Genomic DNA, 20,523 nt, shown 5'->3' on the forward strand with positions numbered 1-20,523 from the left:
TCCCCTTTCTTCTTTCCTGCTGATCCTTTAATTCTGTTCATTATAATCTTCCCACCTCTTCGGGTCTTCCTCAATGCCTTAATCTCCCATCACTCCTTTTTCTCCTGTCACACACCTCTCCTTCTTATCTTCCTCCTCCTCCTCCTCACTCAGAGGAACAGCAAAGCACTTCATCAAGCCCATGTCAGGCATCTGTCAGAGTGCAGGCTGGTCTTGGCGTGATTGATTTTCGGCCCACCTGCGTCTTTTGTAATGACCAACTGTCAGTTGTTTTACTGCCCGCGCTGCCTCCCTCTCTGTCACCGGAGCATCCAGAGGCTAAATCTCTGAGCTTGGACCGACAGTGTATTATCTTGCTTGTCTTCAGATAGGATTTATGTGAGTAAACCATACAGCCAAGTCTGTCTTCCCTGCAATCACACAGATGAACGTTTTCAAGGATTGTTATTTTAAAGAAACAAACTCTTTGCATTCTGCTGACAAACGCCATTTCTCTTTTACGCTTAAAGATTTTAATTACTCCAAGGCAATGAGTTTCCCGACAAAAGCTAATAAAAGTCTGTTTGGATTTGCAAGCACGGTGCCACGTTTTGATTTAGTCTGGTAATGGCTTGTAAAACTGTTCGGAAGCTGAGGCCTGAGACTAGCGGAATAACATGCTAACTCATTCTGGAGCAGTGGTGAAAGATATCCCCTGCATGTCAAACTGGAGACTCAGCAGATCTGAGTGACTATTTAAGAAGAAATTTAGGATTCATGCAGCTGCAGATCAAGGAATTTTCGACATCAGGGGCCAAAGGGGCCACAATTTAAGCCGAGGGGCCAATTATATGTCCAACATCCATGCACAATTCCTTATTCAGTAAGGTGCACATGTGAGTCATTTCTTGTTTACTGTTAGCTTTTTTTGAGCAAATACACACATCATTGAATATAATTTGAAGATTCTTCCGGCTTAGAAAATCGGGGGCCAATGAGATTTCAGCTAGTGCCTGTGCCCCCCTGGACCCGCCCCTCGATCGTCCCCTGGATTCATGTGAAAACTAAATGTTATAACAAGTGCAAGTCATCTCCAGGTAGCATTCTCTTGAAATGACATGTTTCCTCAAGATCAGACTTTTAACTGTTATTCTGCTCTTTGGTCCACATGTTTCAGTTTGGGAGAGAGAGCAAATATATGAGTAATTAAATCTTGACCTAATTGGGCTGAAGCTGAAAAATACATTTGAATTTTCCCATTATTAATGAAGTTCTGTGGATTTTGTTGAGGGTTGAAGATGGTACCTCTTCGACTGAACTCGGACCTGAATGTGACTCCTATACGTCAGATGATGAAAACAAATCTACACTTTCAAAAAAACTTCATATCCCACGGCCTCCAGACGGAGTGAGGTTGTACAAGAGTGAAAGAAGCAGCACGTCCCCCCCCCCTCGCTGCCCTCACATGGATGCCAAGCTTCTTTGATCAGCTACAGAGGCCAGGTGCAACTTCCACATCTGGAGTAGGAGCAAGCCCGAAGATCTAACTCTGCCTCTACTTTCTGTTGCTGTTTGTCTCTGGTCATCTTTCCTTTACTCTCCCCCATTTTCCCAACATTCCTCTCCTTCCGTCTTTCTCTCCATCTGCCTGGCAGGGACGGCTGCGTTCCCATGGAGAGCAGAGATGCAGCAGAAGGCATCTTTGAAAGAGAGCTCTGGCTGCAAACCTTTCATCTAGTGCTGTACCTGGCCAAGGCGGGCTGCAGGGTACCGCTGTCAGACGCCATGAAACCAGAGGAGGGAGGAGACAAGAGAGGACGGGAAATGAAATGCAACGAGCGGGAAAGACAAAAGGCCAGGAAAAAAAATGCCCATTGTGTTTAAATCATCTATTTATCCTTTTGCCAGGCCCCCCCGAAAAAGAGGGAGGAAATGTGGATGACTGCGAAACAGACATCGGAGAGGAAAGAGTGAGAGCATGGAAGGGGGAAGCAAAATTAGAGCAGAATGATGAGAGACAGAGAGAGACCCTTGTGGCTCACAGAGGACAGCCAATTTATACAGCTCCAGCTAATGCAGCTACTTGGGTCTCATGCTTTCGCCTAAAATATCACTGTCCAAGACAATTCCAGCCAAAACCATTGAAAATGCTTAAGTGTAGCATTTCTGCTCTAGTGAGAAACAACATAGGAAAAAAGAGAGAGGGGAGGATGTCATGCCTCGAACATCCTGTTCTGGATTATTAAGTAAGGATGTGGTGATGCTCCTTACTTTGCCAACTGAGCATTTCCTCTTTTCCTTGAAAGGGCTTCAGACATTAAGCCAAAAAACATGGCAGTGCACGTAAATAAAGTCTGTTCAACTCAGTGCTGCACGGAACATCACGACTTTGGCAGTGTTATGGTCTACATTATCTCAGCATGCCGCTGCTTGGCCTATTGCATCTGCTGCAGAGTGTGCCTGCTTGACAAGCAAAGACTGAGCACATGGAGGGTGTGTGAAGGGGAAGTTAATGTGTGTGTGTGTGTGTGTGTGTGTGTGTGTGTGTGTGTGTGTTTTAAAATGCCTATGTGTGCCAAATCCTTCTGAAAACCTAACGCTAAAAACAGGCTGCACGCTTCTTTTGGTACAGGCCAATAATAACTCAAAAGCCCCCCATTGACAGCGGCTGTCCATGGCCGTGAAGGACTGTGAGTTTGACAAATGGATTCTCTCGCAGCTGTCTACCTGTGTAAGTTCTGCATGGGGAAACTCACGCAGGCATGCCGCTAGGCAGGTCTGTCCTTAGCCCTAAATACCACGTCTGGGAACACAAGGATCATTATCGCGTCAGACCGTGTGGTTAAGGCTGACAAACTGTTGTTTACCTCAGACACCGCCAGCCCTCTCAGTTGTCTGCTGGGAACTTGTCTTTTAAGTGGGCAGGTATTTTAAATGTAATCTGTACTTGAGAGGATATCATTAAAAGCAAACAGTGCTTGTCAACATGCAACTATTTATTAAATTATCTTCATCTTTGTGTGGTTCAATGGCGGCTGGCAACCAACATAAAGGTGCATTACCGCCATCTACTGTGTCTTCTTCTTCTCTTCTGCTCGGGCCAACAGCAGGTGCCTCCTTTCATTAACGTCAAAGTGCATTATCTCTTTATTAAATGAGCTTCTTCTTCTTCTTTGTTTGGTTTATTGGTGGGTGGCAACCAACCTCAAGGTGCATTACCGTCATCTACATTGTCAAAGTATACTCCCTCCTCCCCTCTGCATCAAAGAGAACCTTGATCAAGTACACATTGAACGTAAAAGCTTCAACAAGGACAAACAATGTAACCATGGGAACCAATCCACTCGTTCATGAACACAATATATTGTTTGTCTGTATGATCCATTATCCATGTCATGATCCATTATGACTGGCTAACTGGGTAGCAGTGTGTTTTTCCTCCGTCGTATGTCATTGGCGACGGGTAAAGCAGATATGACACAATTAAAGGGCGACAAAGTTAAACATCCCATTATCTGAATAAATTGAGGCATTTCCCTCAGGTTGTTGGAAAGATTTTGGATCACGTCAGTACACAGTCAACAAAACATTTAACATAGGTCTAGTTGGTTTTAGACGTATTCCAGAATTGTTCTGTATTATATCTTTAGATACATTACGTAAAATGGTCAAGACACTAAGCATAAGACTACATATCAGGGCTATACTTGCAGTTCAAATCATTTAAAGCTGTTCTTTACAACTACAGGAGCGAAGAGGCCTCCATCAACAGTTTACATGAGAGAACTGCACGCCCACTCAACCTGTAAGTAAACACGCTTCTTCCATCCGCATAGAGAGCTCCCAGTGCGTGGTCCTCATCTGCTGAGGGAGGTTATGTGCTTTAAGCTCTTGTCAGGAGGATGTGCAACAGGAAAAGACAGTCGAGCGGTCTCATGAGGACCAGGACTTCATCTATACAGTCCAACAAGTGGTTTGTGTTTTCAAAGTAGCAGCTTAAAGAAGCAATTCATTTTAGGCATGAATGAACGTCTCGCTGGTAACACAAATCAGTGCTAACCAGTAATTTAAGTAAATGGGCTTCATTTATATAGTGCTTCTTTACAGCCACAGTGCTTTTCTATCACATATCACACTCTGCCAGAACAGCTGTCACAGGCAAGCGTTTAGTGTCTTGCCCAATGACACAATGAACAACCGACCATCTTGTCAGTGGGCAAACCGCTCTCGCTCCTAAGCCAAAGCCATGCCACCAGTACAAGTCAACGTGGCTATATGCAGGTTTTGGTGCATTATATTAATTGTGCAATTGTAACATTGTGGGATTGAGTCCCGGTTAGGACTTGAGCCTCCGTCCTGTTTTATCCCCTTTTTTCTGTGACTCCTCTCACCACACATTCCTCCTATCATTTTACACATGCTTCCTATCCATCACACTTATTAGCTCTGCCAACGGGGTTGTGTTTTCACCCCAGTCCGTTTTTTTGTTAGTTAGCTTGTATGGTTTTTTTAGCAAGATTACACAAAAACTACTCAAAGGATGAATGGAACTTGGTGGAAGGAAGCTTTATGAATCAGAATACCCCCCCCCTTTCATTAACCTTGCATGTTTTGAAACATTTCTGTTGATTTCTCGGAAAATAATTCCTGCAAACTGATATTCCTGCGTGTGGACAATTTGCTGAAAATCAAATAAAAATCTGAGTCTAGTGAATTGAAACACTTTATCATAAGGGAACTGTTTGGTCTGTTGTTTGAATGTATTTGATTTTTTTTTTTCAAGATCTGTTAAACCTCAAACTGGATGGTTGTATCCAAGGAAGTGCTTTGTTGACTGTGAAGTTTCTGGATGCTTTTCAACATTGCTATTTTCCATGTAACTTGATTATTTTGACTGTGTTTGTTGCACAGGACAACTTTTCAATCACGTGATGTTGTATTTAATGTGCTTTTCACTCACAACATGGTTGTTTGAGCTTATGGATTCAATGGCATAGCTAATCTAAGGACTGCTTCTATAAATCCTGTCTGTCCCAGCCAGGCTCTGTACCTTCATATATTTAGTATGTTTTTGTACGAGGTAATTGTATATGCAGACACTTGACCAACTTGGGGACCAACCTATAGGCTAGACTCTCAGAATGAAGGCAGGGACTTTTTTAACAGTGTATGCTGCACCACTCACTTCTCATAGATGTTCAAAATTAAGTTGAGGCAGCGTTTCTCCAATAAAAAAGTAGAGGACAGAGCATGGGCATACATTAATAAACGTGTATTGGTCTACAGTCTCTTTCCACTTGGCTGGAATGGCAGAGAGGTGCTGACAGAGATGTGAGTCGGGGCTGGAGAGGGAGAATCATGGGGAAGAATCCTGCAGAGTGGAGTTAAAAATAGAGCACCAAGAAGAGGAGGGGGAGGGGACGTACCTGTGGGCTCGGAGAGGCAGCCTAGTTAGCAATGAGCAGCACCACGGTGGACGTTGATGGGCTGGAGAGGGAGACAGTGAGAGGGAGGAGGAGACCCAGAGAGACGGTGAGAGAGAGAGAGAGAGAGAGAGAGGGAGGGATGTAAAAGCAAATGAGAGGAAAGAGATGAGGATGAAGTAAGGCGAAAAAGCAGAGGACAGATAATGAGGAGAAAAGAGGAGAGAAGGGGATGGGTTGGAGAAGAGATAATGAGAAAACAAGTCAGATTAGCATGATATTTCGAGGTTAAATCAAAAACAGATCATAATTTCACAGTAGGCTGCGGATGGCTGCAGTGATTAACAACAGTCTGCGCGGATGCACACGCTGAACATACAAATGATGACACAGGCCGCACATGTACACGCAACATTCACACACAGTTATACTTTAGTAATAATCCCTCTAACAGTTTAACAGATACAGAGACAATACAGCCATATGAAGTGATGTATGATGTCTTGTTATGTTACACACGACCCCAACAACTAATCATTCATGAATAAAAAAGTAGCTCGTTCACTTTATAGTTTTGCTCAAAGTCAGTTTGGAACTAGAAGAGTAAAAAAGTGAAAAGTTTAATTTAATTTGCAGAATGTAATGGGTTGTTTCTTGGGTCATCTATCCCTGCCGACATTAGATGAGACTTGGGGCACACAACTAAACACTTAGAATATGAATGCATTCCAAACCTCAATAAACTGAACGTTATGAGAAATGTATTAATATCCATGAACTGATTTTAACCCTTCCTGAGACTCCACAGGCAGAACATCTCAGTTTTTATATGAAGGAATTACCCAAACAGAACAGATTAGACTTTCAATACCTGCCCGCTAAAAAAGACGACAACTGAGAGGGAGGTAAACCGTGTCGGTGGTAAACCACCTTTTGTCAGCCATAACCACACGGTCAGACACGATCGACAGCCCGAGTTAGACCTTTCCCCAGAGAGGTTACACTTTAATAGTGACAGCAGAAGGTGGCCAAACAGAGGTATAAGCAGGCGGTCAATAAGAGAATCGCCACTTTGGACAATCACAGTGTTTACTAAAGGGCCAGCAGCCAGCTGCAGTGTTTTATTTAAACATTTTACCATCATTAAGCTCCTAATGAGATATTGTCCCAAGTCGGTTCCGGAGGGATTCTAGTGAGTCATCGTCGTCCGAAGGTAAAGAAAACTTTGCAGTTAAGGCTGAATAGAGGTGTATTGAAAATACTTGCAGACTTCAAAGCTTAATATCTGGATGTTTGGTAATTCTATGAGATTCCATGAAAACCCTCAATGGACTGCATGCAGTTAAAACATGAAGGAAACATCATTAATGGTTGGGTTTATTAAAATATGGCTGATTGGGTAAATGAAATGATTGACTGTTATGTATGACTCATTATGATTTTGATGTAATGCTGTATTTTGAATTTGTTTCATCGTCATTGTGTCTCCAACATAATGGCAATTAAGAGTTGCAGGTTTTTCTGACAATAAACAGGGTACATTTGCGTGATCACTTAATTCATGTTTTTCAATGAGGTTTATTTGCTGCACACTGAATAATGAGCTACGGTTACAAATCAATGACTCTGAACACATTCATTTATTTTCAATACAGCTCATTATTTAGCATATTAACTAATTAGCATGCAGTGCCCTAACAAAACCGTGGTTAATTATGAACAAAGTGGCTGCTTGTTGCCAGTCTCTCTCTCTGTTGTCCACCATCACCGTCTCTTACTCATATTGTGCCATGACTCACCATAATTATTGCCTGATAAGAGGAGGAGAACAGGCCTGTCAATGGACCCCAACAAGTTTTCATCTCCTCTGAATGCCAAGAACGTAAGCAGTAACCTTATCAAATACAAAAGAGCTGGAAGCTCCTCATTTAAATCCATCCAAGTCATTTTTAGTTTTCTTAACTGTACAGACATAATGTGAAAACCCATACTTTGAAACGCAGCCAATCAGAGTAGGCTATAGTAAAAATGGAAGATTCCAAAACAAATATATTGAAATACACAGTATACTGTAAAGTAGTGTACACATTTACTGGCTTTTACTCTTAATGGTTTTTCATTTATGTTGTATCCAGAGTTTTAGGTTTGAGATAAATATCTTTTCGAATGAGAAGTAATCACTGGCACTGCACTGATTTTCAATTTGAATAAATGTATCAGTCAACGTCTGATTCCAAATGCAAATATGAGATCAGTGTCTGTATCAGCACATATTAACCATCTGCTACTGCTACATAATGACGACCGACAGTGTACAATCTATATGGTAATTTATATAGTCAAGAAGTAACTCCTGGGATCAATTACTGATTGATGAAATCCATCCATCCCTTTTCCGCTGCTTATCCAGGATTGTGGGTTGTGGAAGCCGCAGCCTATGCAGCCAATCCCTCTCCCCTGCAACATCTTCCAGATCTTTCTAGGGATTCTGAGGAGCACCCATGCCAGATTACTTACATAATCCCTCCAGGATTTTACTGATTTATCCGACCAGTCTACCACAAGTTTGACATGCCAGGAGGCTATCTTTATCAGACCACACTCCTTTCAATGCAAACTAATTTTGTCTAGATTTTTCCCACTTTACTTTAGGTGCTTCAAAATGTTTCAGGCCATTAATGAGGACTGTTTTGTAGACAGGCCACACTATCTAGAGTTCCACCTTCTTCTTTACCAGAATGGTTTGGTCTAACACCTGCTACTGACACCTCACCAACCAAACCAACACAAACAAAACTTGGATGTGAGTCACTTAGGCAGTGACTCACATCCAAACAGGAGGGAGCCATCCCCTGTTTTCCTGTAGAGAACCATTGCCTCACATTTGAAGGTGCTGACTCTCATCCCCACTGCTCCACGCTTGATTGCAAAACCAACCCAGTGTGGGCTTGAGGTCACATTTGAGCTGTTAGTAAAGAGAACCACATTATCTGTGAGGAGCTGAGGATCGAGACCGAACACTATTCTCCAACCCTGAGATCCATAAAGATCAGAGAAAATCCTACCTGAGCCTAATATCCATGGAAAACATAGTAAGGGCTAATTAACATCTAACTAAAAATGTAAAAAGTGGGTGTACTATCATCTTCATATTGGCTTTTCAAGAGGAAGCTCTTTACACTGAGTGGAACATTTAGCTTCTCTGAATAGAAACAGGTGTGGCGGTGAAAAGCAGAGGTCAGCACATTCATACGTTTATAGGGCAGCTGATGAGAAAGGTCCCTCTCACTTAATCGGAAAATAATGTGTCTAACTTGGAACCGTCCGAGCTTTGTCATCCACTTGTGAACAGCATGACAAACTGCCTTCCTCACCCGCTCACCTCTTTCCTTTCCCTCTTTTTTCTCTCTTCCTCTTTCGCTTCAGTTTTCAACTGCTGCCGACAAAAACTGTGGTATCAGCTCAGCCTTTTCTTCCTGTGGGACCCACAAGAGGAAGATAATCAGGAGGACTCCCAGAGACAAATATCCAACCTGTGAATAAAAATAACTCAGGAATTCTGTCCCTCCCATGCAGGTCGTAAATACGCTCCAGTAAGAGACAGACAGAGATTTTGCTTTGATGAGAGCACCCAGTTAGAATCCAGGCATCCAAGCCCGACTTGTTCATTTATTTATTCCTGTCACTTTTCCTGCTGAGAAAAAAATCGAAACTGAAAAAAGAATGGATGATTGGGATAACTGGGGGCATAGTATGATATAAAAAGTGAAGGGATTCATGTGGTTTGAAGCTCAGATGTGATTAAAAACAAATGGTGCAGAATTCAATACACAAGCTGATGTCTATAATCGATGATGTTGTGTTTTCTGTCATTTGTCGGGTTACACTTGAGATTCTCTAACTTCACTTGCAGTCTGGCAGAGGTCTCGCTTCAAATGTAAAATGTTTTTTTCCACATTAAGCAGGTGATTATTGCGAGGATGTAAAGCCGAGCTTGTGTGAGCAACATGTGTTGAGCAGCAGCCGGTCTTTGATGTGGATGAAAGGCCTTTCTGGCCACAAATTGGTTTGGCAAACAGATAAGACGTTACCATAAAATTTCAAGACTGCGTTTGTGGATTAGATCTCTCCAGTCCTGATAGGAGAGAGTCTCAACACCTTTCATAAAGTTTATACATAAAGATCGTCATTCAAATCATTTTTCAAAGAACTCAACACCCGTTTAAATCTGAAGGAACTAGTCAATATCAAATTTTATTGATGTATAACTGGAGATGTTCAAATGTTTACCTTCCCAATACAAATTCCAATACCTGGACTTGCGTATCAAGAATCGAGAATCAATCCGATACCAGTGTTGCAGTGGTAGCTCTGTTTAACGCTATACTATCAGAAATCACTTCTTCTTCGCAGTTCTAAAAACAATATTTGCCACTGGCGCAAGATTGCTTTTTTGGAGCTGTGAAGAAGAAGACAGATTTCCAGGAAAATAAAACTGCAGTTTCATCAGGGTGAAGCTAATACACTTTAAACCCGTGGTATTGGATCGGTACATAGATTTGTGTACTCGCTGACGCCCGACTCCATTTATAACCCCACGCTTGATACATATTAATTCATAACTTACCTTACTCAAGAAAAGCCAGCTAAGCACAAGACTCTCAACCAGTTTCCTGCTGGTGGCAACTAGGATCCACTCAGAACAAGCACAGTTGCACAAATGCACCTTGACATTTGCTGTCCTTCACTTTGCCCTGCCACATTACTGTCGGTGCACGGCCAGAAGCTGGAGGTGACCACTTTCTGTTCACAAACCCACTTTAAACTTGACAAATTCCATCAAATTTCCCAGCAACACCTTGTCTGTCTTGATCAAATTAAAAAGGCTCCCTTTTCTTGGCCGTCATGAATCAACTATTAATATGACAAAAAGGGAGTATCACACACTGACAAGTGTCAGCGGTGCAATGTACACAGGCTAATGAGTTTTGAACACCACTGACACTGTTTGGCTCACATAAAACACTAAGGACAAGAGTGATGACTAGTTCTCTACATTCAATTATCCTGCCTGAACAGAGGCTGTCGCTGTGCTCGCTCAGCTCAGCCTCCGCCCATGTGTCGTGCATTTTTCAAATGAAGAGTAAATTAACTGTCGAGAGCTTGATCAGACCAAGAGCCCCAAACACCAACATCCCTCAAAATAAACACTTCCACCTAAACTTTCCAGCCAAGAATATGGTTGATATCAGATACAGTTTTTTTTCCATCATTGTTTTTGGGTGAGACAATGTCAAAACAGCTCAACTTAAGAACCTCTTGGGAGCAACAAAAACTTTAAAGTCTTGGGGCGACCAGTTTATGGGAAAGGGTGTTGCCTATTCCACAATTAGCACAGCACGCACACACACACACACACACACACACACACACATCTGTGCTCACTATCAGCTGCACCACAACACACAGGAGCCACGTTGTATTTTCAGGCAAACTCTCACACATCCTCAGCCTTGTTTCCTGGAATGACCTCACTGGCAACAGAATACAAACATAGTACGTCAATCGTCAGCGTGTTTCCCAGCATGAGGCAAGCTCTAACTTTTTGTACAATTTATTTTTAAACGCTTCTATATTTTGTGCTTCAGCATGGCGGTAACACAAGGTGCATTGTTTATAAAATAAATGAAAGAAAGAAATGACTAGTTTTTTGTGCTTTACTATGTTTCCATTCTTTCAAACAGGGCTTCATACGTGTGTATCTTCTTTTATCTTTTTGTTGATGTTTTTTACAACAGAGCATTATAAAGATGAGATTTCGTGGAAAACTCAAAAACTCTTAATGTTAGGTTAAGTGTCATTCCTAGTTATTCTTTAGTACTGCTTCACAAATAATGGAATTCTTTTGACACAGAAGCACCACATCATCATAAGTATCTGTCTATTCTGAAAAAAAAGAACCACATGGACTTGGAGGATGTAACATGAGCTGGACATGGACAGCGATCACTATTAGATCTCAATGTTTTCAGTGGATTCCCATTTTAATACCATGTATAAATGTAATTAGGTTAACGCCACATAAAGATATAATCTGAATATGAAACAAATTTTAATATCAGGTGTACATTTTGAATCAATGTCAGATAGTTATGCAAATTGGCCAAAAAAAATGAGCCAATGAGGTTAGATATACAACAAGCTTCGGTCGGTGTTATGTAAATCCATCAACATGTGAACACACCAGCCGGCAGAACTGTGTAGCCTTGCTTTGGTTAACTTATTAACATTTGTCTCACTCTTCTCCTTGATGCATTAAGCTTCAATAAATCATTTTGCTGAAGACGTCTGAAGAACTACCTAAAGCCTCTGTCTCCAGATCTCCGTCACATTGCATTGCCTTTGTCTTTTATAACTATTGTTTTCTGTGCTTTTATATGACTCCTGAGTTGGAGAATGTAACAGACTTCATTTACCAGGTGGAATCATTGTGTGCCGCTCAGTTTGCTTGACAGGATTAAGACTGACATAAGGTGGGTCCCAATTTCATCATCAGAGAACCTTTTGTTCGAGGTTTTATTTGGAGAGACAATGCTGAAATCCGAGAGGAATAAAGAGGACATTCACTTCTTTCTTTCCAGTCTTGTCTTATAAAATAGCTCTCAGATACACGAGCTGTATAGTGGCTGTTTTACTTTGCTACGAGTTCTTAGAGGCCACTTCCAGCTGTTTTGACTCATGTTCCACTGGATATAATTCAACCTTATTGTGAAAACCAAATGTACTGAAGCCTCCAACAGAAAAACATGAATGAGGATTCATTTGAATATTAAATCCAGCCTCACAGCAGGTGATCCAAACTTACATCTCAGCCTGGTCCAGTTGTGGCTCTCGATCTGTTACATATTGTAAGGTCAAAAACCTGCATTAGTCTAAACCTGCACTGACTTTGCATGATCTTATTAGCACTGTGTTGTCCAAAACACATTATACTGCATTATGACATTGCTAATGACATCATTACAACATATTTCACCGAATAAGGATCTGCACTTGAGCAGCTCTTGCATGAGCGATGGTGACTGAATTTATGGGCAGATATGATGCAACATTGTGGCATCATATTATTGGGTACTCCTTCACATTAATGACCTTTACAGAGTAAATTACAAGCCTCCACAGTTTAACTGTCTTCGGAACTGAAGAGGGGTTTATGGGAGATTTTAATAAAGATATTTACAAGCGTCTGTGCATGCATATAAAAATAGTTAAAATTACACCAAATAATGGAGAATTAATAAAGATGACTACAGGAAAAACACCAACCTGCTGACATCATCGTCTCGTCCTTTACATTCGCACTTCAGTTTGACATTTGCACTGACTTACTTCACGAGTTCAGCATTGTGAATGCAATGAGAGCAACTCAGTGATTTAATGAACCTGGACCATGGTGTGCACTAGTGGCCCATAACCGAGCGTCTCTGTAATGGGGCTCCAGCCTCGGCTCCCGTGTCGACTGCTAAATAAGGCCAAACCTCTCACCTTAACGACTGTCGACTTTTTTTCCTCAGTCGGATGCACTTTTAATTATCAGCTCCGAGGCCCTCTCTAGCATCTGCGCGGTGAAGAAGGGACAGTGTGCACCTTTTAACTCAGAACCTCCAACTTCACAGAGTTGGCTCAGAGTCAGGCTCAGAAATCTGTTAGCTTTGCTGAATTCAGCCACTCAGCAGCAGAACTGCAGTAACTCTTTCACGGTGTGGTCATCGTTAGCCTGGCTGTTACACTAATAACCCGTGTTGCTGCTGAGCCGGTCTGGACAAACAAACTATGACAAGTCACAGCCTTGATCTAAATATATGGACTCTAATAGTTAAGCTTGTGGTTTACCCATTTTTAATACTGATGAGAGAATCCCCTGCCATATTTGTTATTCAGTCGCAGAGCAGTACGACCTTGAGCAGTCTGGTGGGAGAGGAGCTTCAGTGCTAAAGTGGCTCTAAAATCATGAATCATTTCAGCATCAGCCAGTAAAACTCGGTGTGCCCACTAGACCCATTCAAATTCAGCATGTTACTGCACGGGCTCATGTAATAACACATCCTCTGTCCTGCAACATTCCTTTGGACAATCTGATGCGTCAGTCAGTGTGTCAGTGGACTTCCCTGAAACAAACACGAGCCCAACCAATCAGCACAGACACAGTGTTGTGTTTAACCCACAGCACAATGTGCGTATTTCACCTCTTTACTGTGGTTCACCCAAACACTCACAGGCAGCGACAAAGGCTTTCCACTGAGCAGCTGTTTCTCTTTCCCAGCTGAAAGTCTCACTGGGACGAGCAAATTTTCATTCATCAGCTTCTGAATCATGCATCAGTTACAGGGTGCTTCTCATACTACATGTGCATCTTGTTTAAATACAGTTGTAAACAATTTCAAATTTTCAGGGGGTGTCGTAAAATCCATAATTTGATGTTTCCTTTTCTAGCAATAAATTCAGTGTGTTCATGTTCTGTAAATGCTGCTGTGTGTGTGTGTCGCTTACATTCGACTAGACACTCACAGCAATGCACAGCACACTAGCTGCTAACAGTTACTCACGACTGTACCCACAGACTGTAAATAAAGATGCATTACAGCTTCCCTGAAGTGAAGACAAATCATCCTTGCCCCCTGGTGGCTGGCTGCAGTTCACGTCATAAACCTCACCTTTTCTATGTTAGCAGATGGTACATGGACCAAACTAAAAAGATGGAGTACAAATCAAAAAGGATGATTTTTGTTCAGATGTTAATTTCCCCAATCAGTTTGGTTTTAGTTTGCTTTTGAAAACAGGGTGAAACGTCATGATTGACAGCTCAGACCGACTCGTGATTGGTCAAGCACATGTATCTGCAGGACCTTGATATTGCGGCTTTACTACTTCGCAGATTCTAGCTCCAAATTACTTCAAAAGCACACCTGTATCAGAGATACTTTAGCTTCATTTCTGTACAACTGGAGGAATTTGGAGGAGAGTTGACCATCTTAATAAACCGTTTATGATTAAACCTACTGCTAGTAGGTTTAATCATTTGGTTTGATCTTTTAAGCCTGTCTTTTTTGTCAGTAGCATGTCATTTCTGTTATATTATCTTTTCAATTTAACTAAAACAAGAAGAAATTATTGTTTCACTCTTAACCACATTTGTTTTTACCATACAATACTCATGACTTCAGACCAGCATTTCTCTCGTTCCATTTCAAAATCCACAGTCGTCACTTTGAGGAAAAAACTGGCATTTCATGTCTCAAATGCATAATGGAAAAAATAAACCTAAAAAAATACTTGTCACGCTCTGTTACCAATCTAACTTTAATAACTGGGTCAGTGCAAATCTGGAAACACAGCAGAGGTTCTGAGGGAGACAGAATTAGTATAGTTAAAATGGCAGCGCAACAAGTGCTGAGCAGATTATCTTGCTGGGTCAGCTGATGTTTTATTTAGCAGGTAACTCAGCTGGATCGGCATCTTCTAGTCACAGGCTCCTCTTCCTCTACCGCTGAGTCTGGGCTGAGTCACAGCCTTGTTAGCCACTGGGCTGCAGCACACGTTTTTATATGTTCTATGTTTTAAATGTCAGAGGGTTATTTCTGACAATAACCACTGACTTCAGCTGCTGAACTTTCCATTAATTAAATATCTGTTCCTGTTTATGGTTTAACAATGATAGTTTATGAGAGATTTATTTATTCAACAAATTAACTTTTTATAGTGGAGTTCAAACCTCACAATCAATTATCATTTTGCACAGAACTCTAGTTAGCACACGTGCTGACAAAAGTAGATATTCAGGAGTCACACTAATAAATAATTTTTGCAGGGTAATATTAATTCCATGTAAATTACATTTATGTGTGAAATGATCCAATGTTTTCCTCAGTAAGGGAACAAACAGCTCCAGTGAACAGTATCTCATCACAGATGAAAGCATAGCCTGAATGCAACATGCTAACACTGGCTCAGTTCTGCTACATTATTAATAAGCTTCTTATTTGTAAAGAACATCTAATAGCATTCCTTTTTTGATGTGCAAACCAGACTTTGTGCAGCAAAATAAACTTGTTTCTCATCTACTCAAAACTTTAGTGTGCTATTTAAGAAAACTGGCACAGGACTGAATCTGAGAAAAGGAGGGGAGGCGGGAGGAAAGAAAAAGAACACTTGGAATTGTGAGCCATGACACCAGAAGCTAAGCATGAGAGTCATATTTGGGCCAAGATGACTTATGGGATGGACAGATGTCGAACATTAGAGGGAGAGATGAGGATTAAGTTAAAGAGTATGGAAATATGCTCAAATGGAACAGCGGAGAAAAAGTAGAGCGTCACAGACACTAGGAGAAACCTATTTAAAATGCATATACGGTCCCACATCAAACACGCCACCAGGAGGAGAAGGTTGCTGAGTGCGAGTCATCTCGTTCCTCTCCCTCCACGTTCCTCCTGAAGTGCTTCCTGCAGCTCCCGTTTTGCTCTGTTCTCGCTCTACTGTCTTCCTCTGCGCCATCTGAATATTTCATACGCAGCCTGATGTTGTTTTAGGAGACGTGTCCCGCTCTTTGATCAGGCAGACTGTCATTGATTTGTTGCTGGAGCAGAGTAAGGCATTGACTGTTCCATCGCAGAGGAAGAGACAATCAAGACTGGCTCAGTGAGCAAGAACAAATCAATAAATAATGCATCGTCAGCTTGTATTCAGCTGTTTTATCAATCATTAAAAGGCCCAATACAGCGCAGTCCCACCACTGCATATTGTCGCCACCATCAAAATTAAAGCTGCTCCAGTCTGTGTGTAAATGTCATTTAATTGGTCCAACCAGTTCAGAAGTTGTTGCTTTAAATAGCGTCTTGTAAGATACGTGCTGGCTACAGCAGCGCCTCGATTCCACAAACTCAACCGCAAGTGAATTCATTCCTATGGTAACCTTCATGATCTCTGATGTGATGCGACTCTCCGGAATGTACTGCAATGGAATTTAATGGAACATTTGTGACACATGAAGTTCCTGAAAAAATTTGCTAAGAAGCTACTTGATTCAATACAGTTGTTTGATGTTGTTGATCATCAAACTGTGTAATTTTAGAATTAAATATAAGTTGATCAGCCAGTTTTACACGTTATGAATTTCAATGGTATTTTACAAAGAGTTCATTATTACATTAATTTTCATTTATTTATATATACAATAGATATATTGATAATAATATAACCGACATAACATTTGTGTTACAGCCGACAATGTTAAAACAATATTTTTTGTATTGCTCCAGACACAAATTCCACTAAACCGGCTAAATTATCCTTTCTTCCATGACTGCGGTGGCGTCTTTATTAATCCGTAAAAGAAATGCATTTCATCGCACTGAACACTACAGATGACGGAGTCCGTATATGAAACAGAATTACAGACACGAAAAGAACTGGAAACTAGGCGTAAAGCAGAAATATTCCTATATACTGCTCTTACAGTTAAGTTCAAAATCCTATATGCCACATATTGGATTCACTTTTTGGGAAATGCAGCAGTAATTACAGAGGGACAGTTCTGAGCCAGGGAAGATGTGATGTATTTTACAAAATCATATCAGCTCTTGCTCCATTACTGAACGAAAACCCACTGACGCTTTGATGTTCTGTGGTCCTGCACGGACGGGGGGGAAAAAAGTGTTCTAAAAACGGACCCTAAAATCTGGGGGAGAGAGGAAGCGTTGCTGCTGCCATAATCCACACATTTGATCACCATGCATGAATATGAATACTGTTCAGCGTGTCCTTAAAAAATCTCCAAATTTACAGTCACCAGCCGGAGTAAAGAGAGACGGATACGAACATCCTCTGCACTTCTTCCGGAGAATTGCAGCTATTCAAGCGACTTACTCCGACCTCCAGCGAAACGAAACCGAGTCACGAGTGGCGTGCATTTAGATTCACTCAGCGGGGTGTTGCAAAAACAATGCGAGGGAGACAAAACAAGAGAGATGAATGGGAGCAGGTTCTACAGTACGTATCTAACAATACCAAACAGATGATTACAGCTGCTTGGCTTTGTGGAGGGGCTGCTTGAGCAGGTTTTTCAGGCTAATGTCATTGTAGTCTGTTCCCCCTCTCCATGAGCATGCAGCCTGTGGAGGGTCAGACGGAGGCATGGAGCCACGTTTAGAGGGGAAGGCCAAGTGGCGTGGACATGCAGGCAGAAAGGAGACCTGATGGGGTTTGGGACAGGCGGCTGCTAATTCCTGGCACAAAGAGAGAAAGAGGGACGGGGTCTTTGCTGAAGCATGTACGCATGCACAGACAATGATGTAAAGCACCATGCTTTATGTAATTCCATCTAACTTGTGCATGCAACCTTAATTTTTCTTACTCTTTCTACTTCATGGAAATTTATTGTTCATTTAAAAGGAGCCATAATGGATTTATGACTAAAAATTTGTAGGAGCTCAAATTTTTTTTTTAAAGGACAAAAAAAGGGGTTCCAGTAAATCGAGTGAGAAATGGGAAAGTGCTTGTGTAATGTCGCCTCAGAATGGGCATAAATTGTAGGGGTAAGCTATTTTTAACTACTGTCCCATTTCTTGAAATGTGTTAAGCCAAGTTCATTTGAAATTGGCCCAGCAAAGTTGCTATCCCAGCAGGGTGGTGTGAAGTTTGATAGAAATTTAAGGATCCCCTCTTTCAAGCATATTTCATGTTTTCACTCCAATTCGCTCACCACCCAGAGTTCGTGCACCCCGAGCATGGGATCTTTGTAGCCGAGGCTTTTTTTCTTCAGTCCTGGGAGTTTGTGAGAGTCTGTACTGGATGGTGAAAGTTTCACCTCAAGTGTCAGAAGTGAGGGGCAAGTCAAATCTCCCCTTTGGCACGTGAAACAAACCAAGCTGAGGCTAAAATGACCCGTAATGACTTCACACACACGCCGTCCGTTCATATTGTGGGAATAAACGCCATGATATGACTGAAACCAGAAATATGAGACACACAAGTCAAAACAGTACCTGGTTCCCATGAGTCAAACCAAGGACAAAAAGCCCCAAGCGAGCTTTTGACAATGTAGCCCATTACCCACCCAGTCGCATTTTTGATGTATAAACTTCTAAAGAGCCAAGCATGAAACGGGCCCTTTGTGTAGAACAAAGTTCTGCAGAGAACAGTGACATAATATCTGGTGGTATTCCCCTTGCATGCACATGACAGAAGACACACACACACACACACACACACACACACACACACACACACACACACACACACACACACAAATTGGACAAAAAGAGTGTCTCACACAAGGACCATTCAACTGAATAAATGCACAGAGATTCTCTATATTTCAAGTTTAATGTACGCTCACTCACACACATGCACGGAAACCTTTCCTCTGCCCTCCACTCTCTTGAGACAGAATATGCCCTTTGTTCGTGTTCTTTGAGGGAGTGTTGGGGAGCCGGGTTTTTCTGGGGCTCCGGGAGCGGACATGAATAAACGGACTGTCCTTCATAGCAGCAATGAGGAGAGCAGCCAAACACACCCAGCATGAGACCTTACATCCATTATCAAAGGGCCTTTTGAAAAGGCTACAGCTGCAACTATGACACTTTTGAGGAGCTGGTTACCCACATGCGTGTCCGAGCCCACATGTATTTGCAGAATCATGTTGTGAATGCATGCACAGAAATGCACCGCCCACTAACATAAACACACACACACACGGTACTCTGTCTCTCTGTCTTTAACCAAGAAATTAGCTCTGGTTGTTGAACCCACTCTGTTTGGGATTCTTGGAACCTTGGTTCTTTTTAGTGAACCCAGTACCATTTCCAAACGTGTTGACAAGAACCATTGTGATCAAGGGTGAGTCATCAATGGAGGGCATTGCACAACGCATAATGGAAGGAGCAAGACGGGGACTCACAATGATTACCTGCATACCTCCAAAAACAAGCATGGACCAAATTTTTACGAGAAGAAGATGAAGAAAACTACACAGGAAACACAAATCCCTTTTTTCCAGCCTGTAGGATGTGACCTGCCCACTTCTGATGTTATGGTTCACACTTCAGGTCAATGGAAACCTGCTGTTCTTTGTTTCCAGCTGGGAAGCATCTTTTTAGGTTCAGAACCAATTGGTCTTTATTAGAAACAACTTGGACTAGGGTCATGCAATATGGCAGTACATATCATGTACTGATAAAAAAAAAAACATTGTTTCATATCATGACACATTTTTTTATTTTGTTGTGCCACAAATGACTTTATACAGATATATTTATTCTTTATTTAAAGGCAGGAAATTGGTTGAAGGCAACACAAAAAAACATGGGGGAGAGTGACCGCGACACAGGACGTGGTAATTCCAAACAGGAGGATGTGGTTTGGTCTTGTAAAATCTGACACCAACCACAAGAACTGTACATTGCAAATTTCACCACAAACCACTCCCCTCTTCACCTGTATGCAACATTATACTATGGGCACTATGGACAGAGAGGAAAGAGACTTTTGGCCAAGTAAGAATAACATGAAATGAGAAACAATGTTTCATCATATAGATACATAATGGCCTTTTTAATGACCTACAATGGAGGGGAAACAATTGGACACGGGTGCAACACATTAGGGAGGAGCAGGAGGGGAGTACGACAAAATAAAACAGGAAGACAAAATACAAGAAACATGCGGGAGAAAACAAAACGTGACCTCAAATATCCTGGAGATGTGACAAGGTGCACAAATTTAAACAGAACCTCCGTCGTGTTGGTGGTAAATTGGCGTCTAAGTCAGATCCAACAAAAGTCTCTTCTTTTCCTCCAAACTACAACAAACCTAATAGATAGCACCAAAGAGTCTGTAGAGAACTATTGAAAAGGGTTCTTTCAGAACAGGACATGAATATTTGATTCAAATACTCCTTTCACGCTTTTAGAGAGAACTGTCTTGTGAATATATCACTAGGACCATCTGCTCACTTAAAAGAGTTAAATGCTTAAAGTGAAAGACTAGATTGTGTATAGACTTCAAAAAGGATGAAAGAATAAAAGAACGTGTTCTCAGTCGTTTCCCTTGAAGACCTGCTTTT

The 20,523-nt window shown here is 41.6% G+C and overlaps 1 protein-coding gene across 3 annotated transcripts in view; it reads right to left on the reverse strand.

Moving 5' to 3' along the window:
• mid2 (midline 2) overlaps positions 1–20,523 on the reverse strand; it is a 151,308-nt gene that overhangs the window by 109,912 nt on the left and 20,873 nt on the right. Inside the window, exons 2-3 of one of the 3 annotated variants that reach the window (XM_034597946.1) lie at positions 8,785–8,878; positions 5,406–5,466 (exon numbers count right to left, since the gene is read on the reverse strand). The exons of 1 other annotated variant lie outside the window; for it this stretch is intronic. The gene's annotated coding sequence lies outside the window, so the exon portion shown is untranslated. The remainder of the gene's footprint in view (positions 1–5,405; positions 5,467–8,784; positions 8,879–20,523) is intronic. One more of the 3 variants, XM_034597945.1, reaches the window with a different exon arrangement.

Source organism: Hippoglossus hippoglossus, chromosome 10 (assembly GCF_009819705.1).
Source record: "Hippoglossus hippoglossus isolate fHipHip1 chromosome 10, fHipHip1.pri, whole genome shotgun sequence".
In the NCBI taxonomy this organism is placed as follows: domain Eukaryota; kingdom Metazoa; phylum Chordata; class Actinopteri; order Pleuronectiformes; family Pleuronectidae; genus Hippoglossus; species Hippoglossus hippoglossus.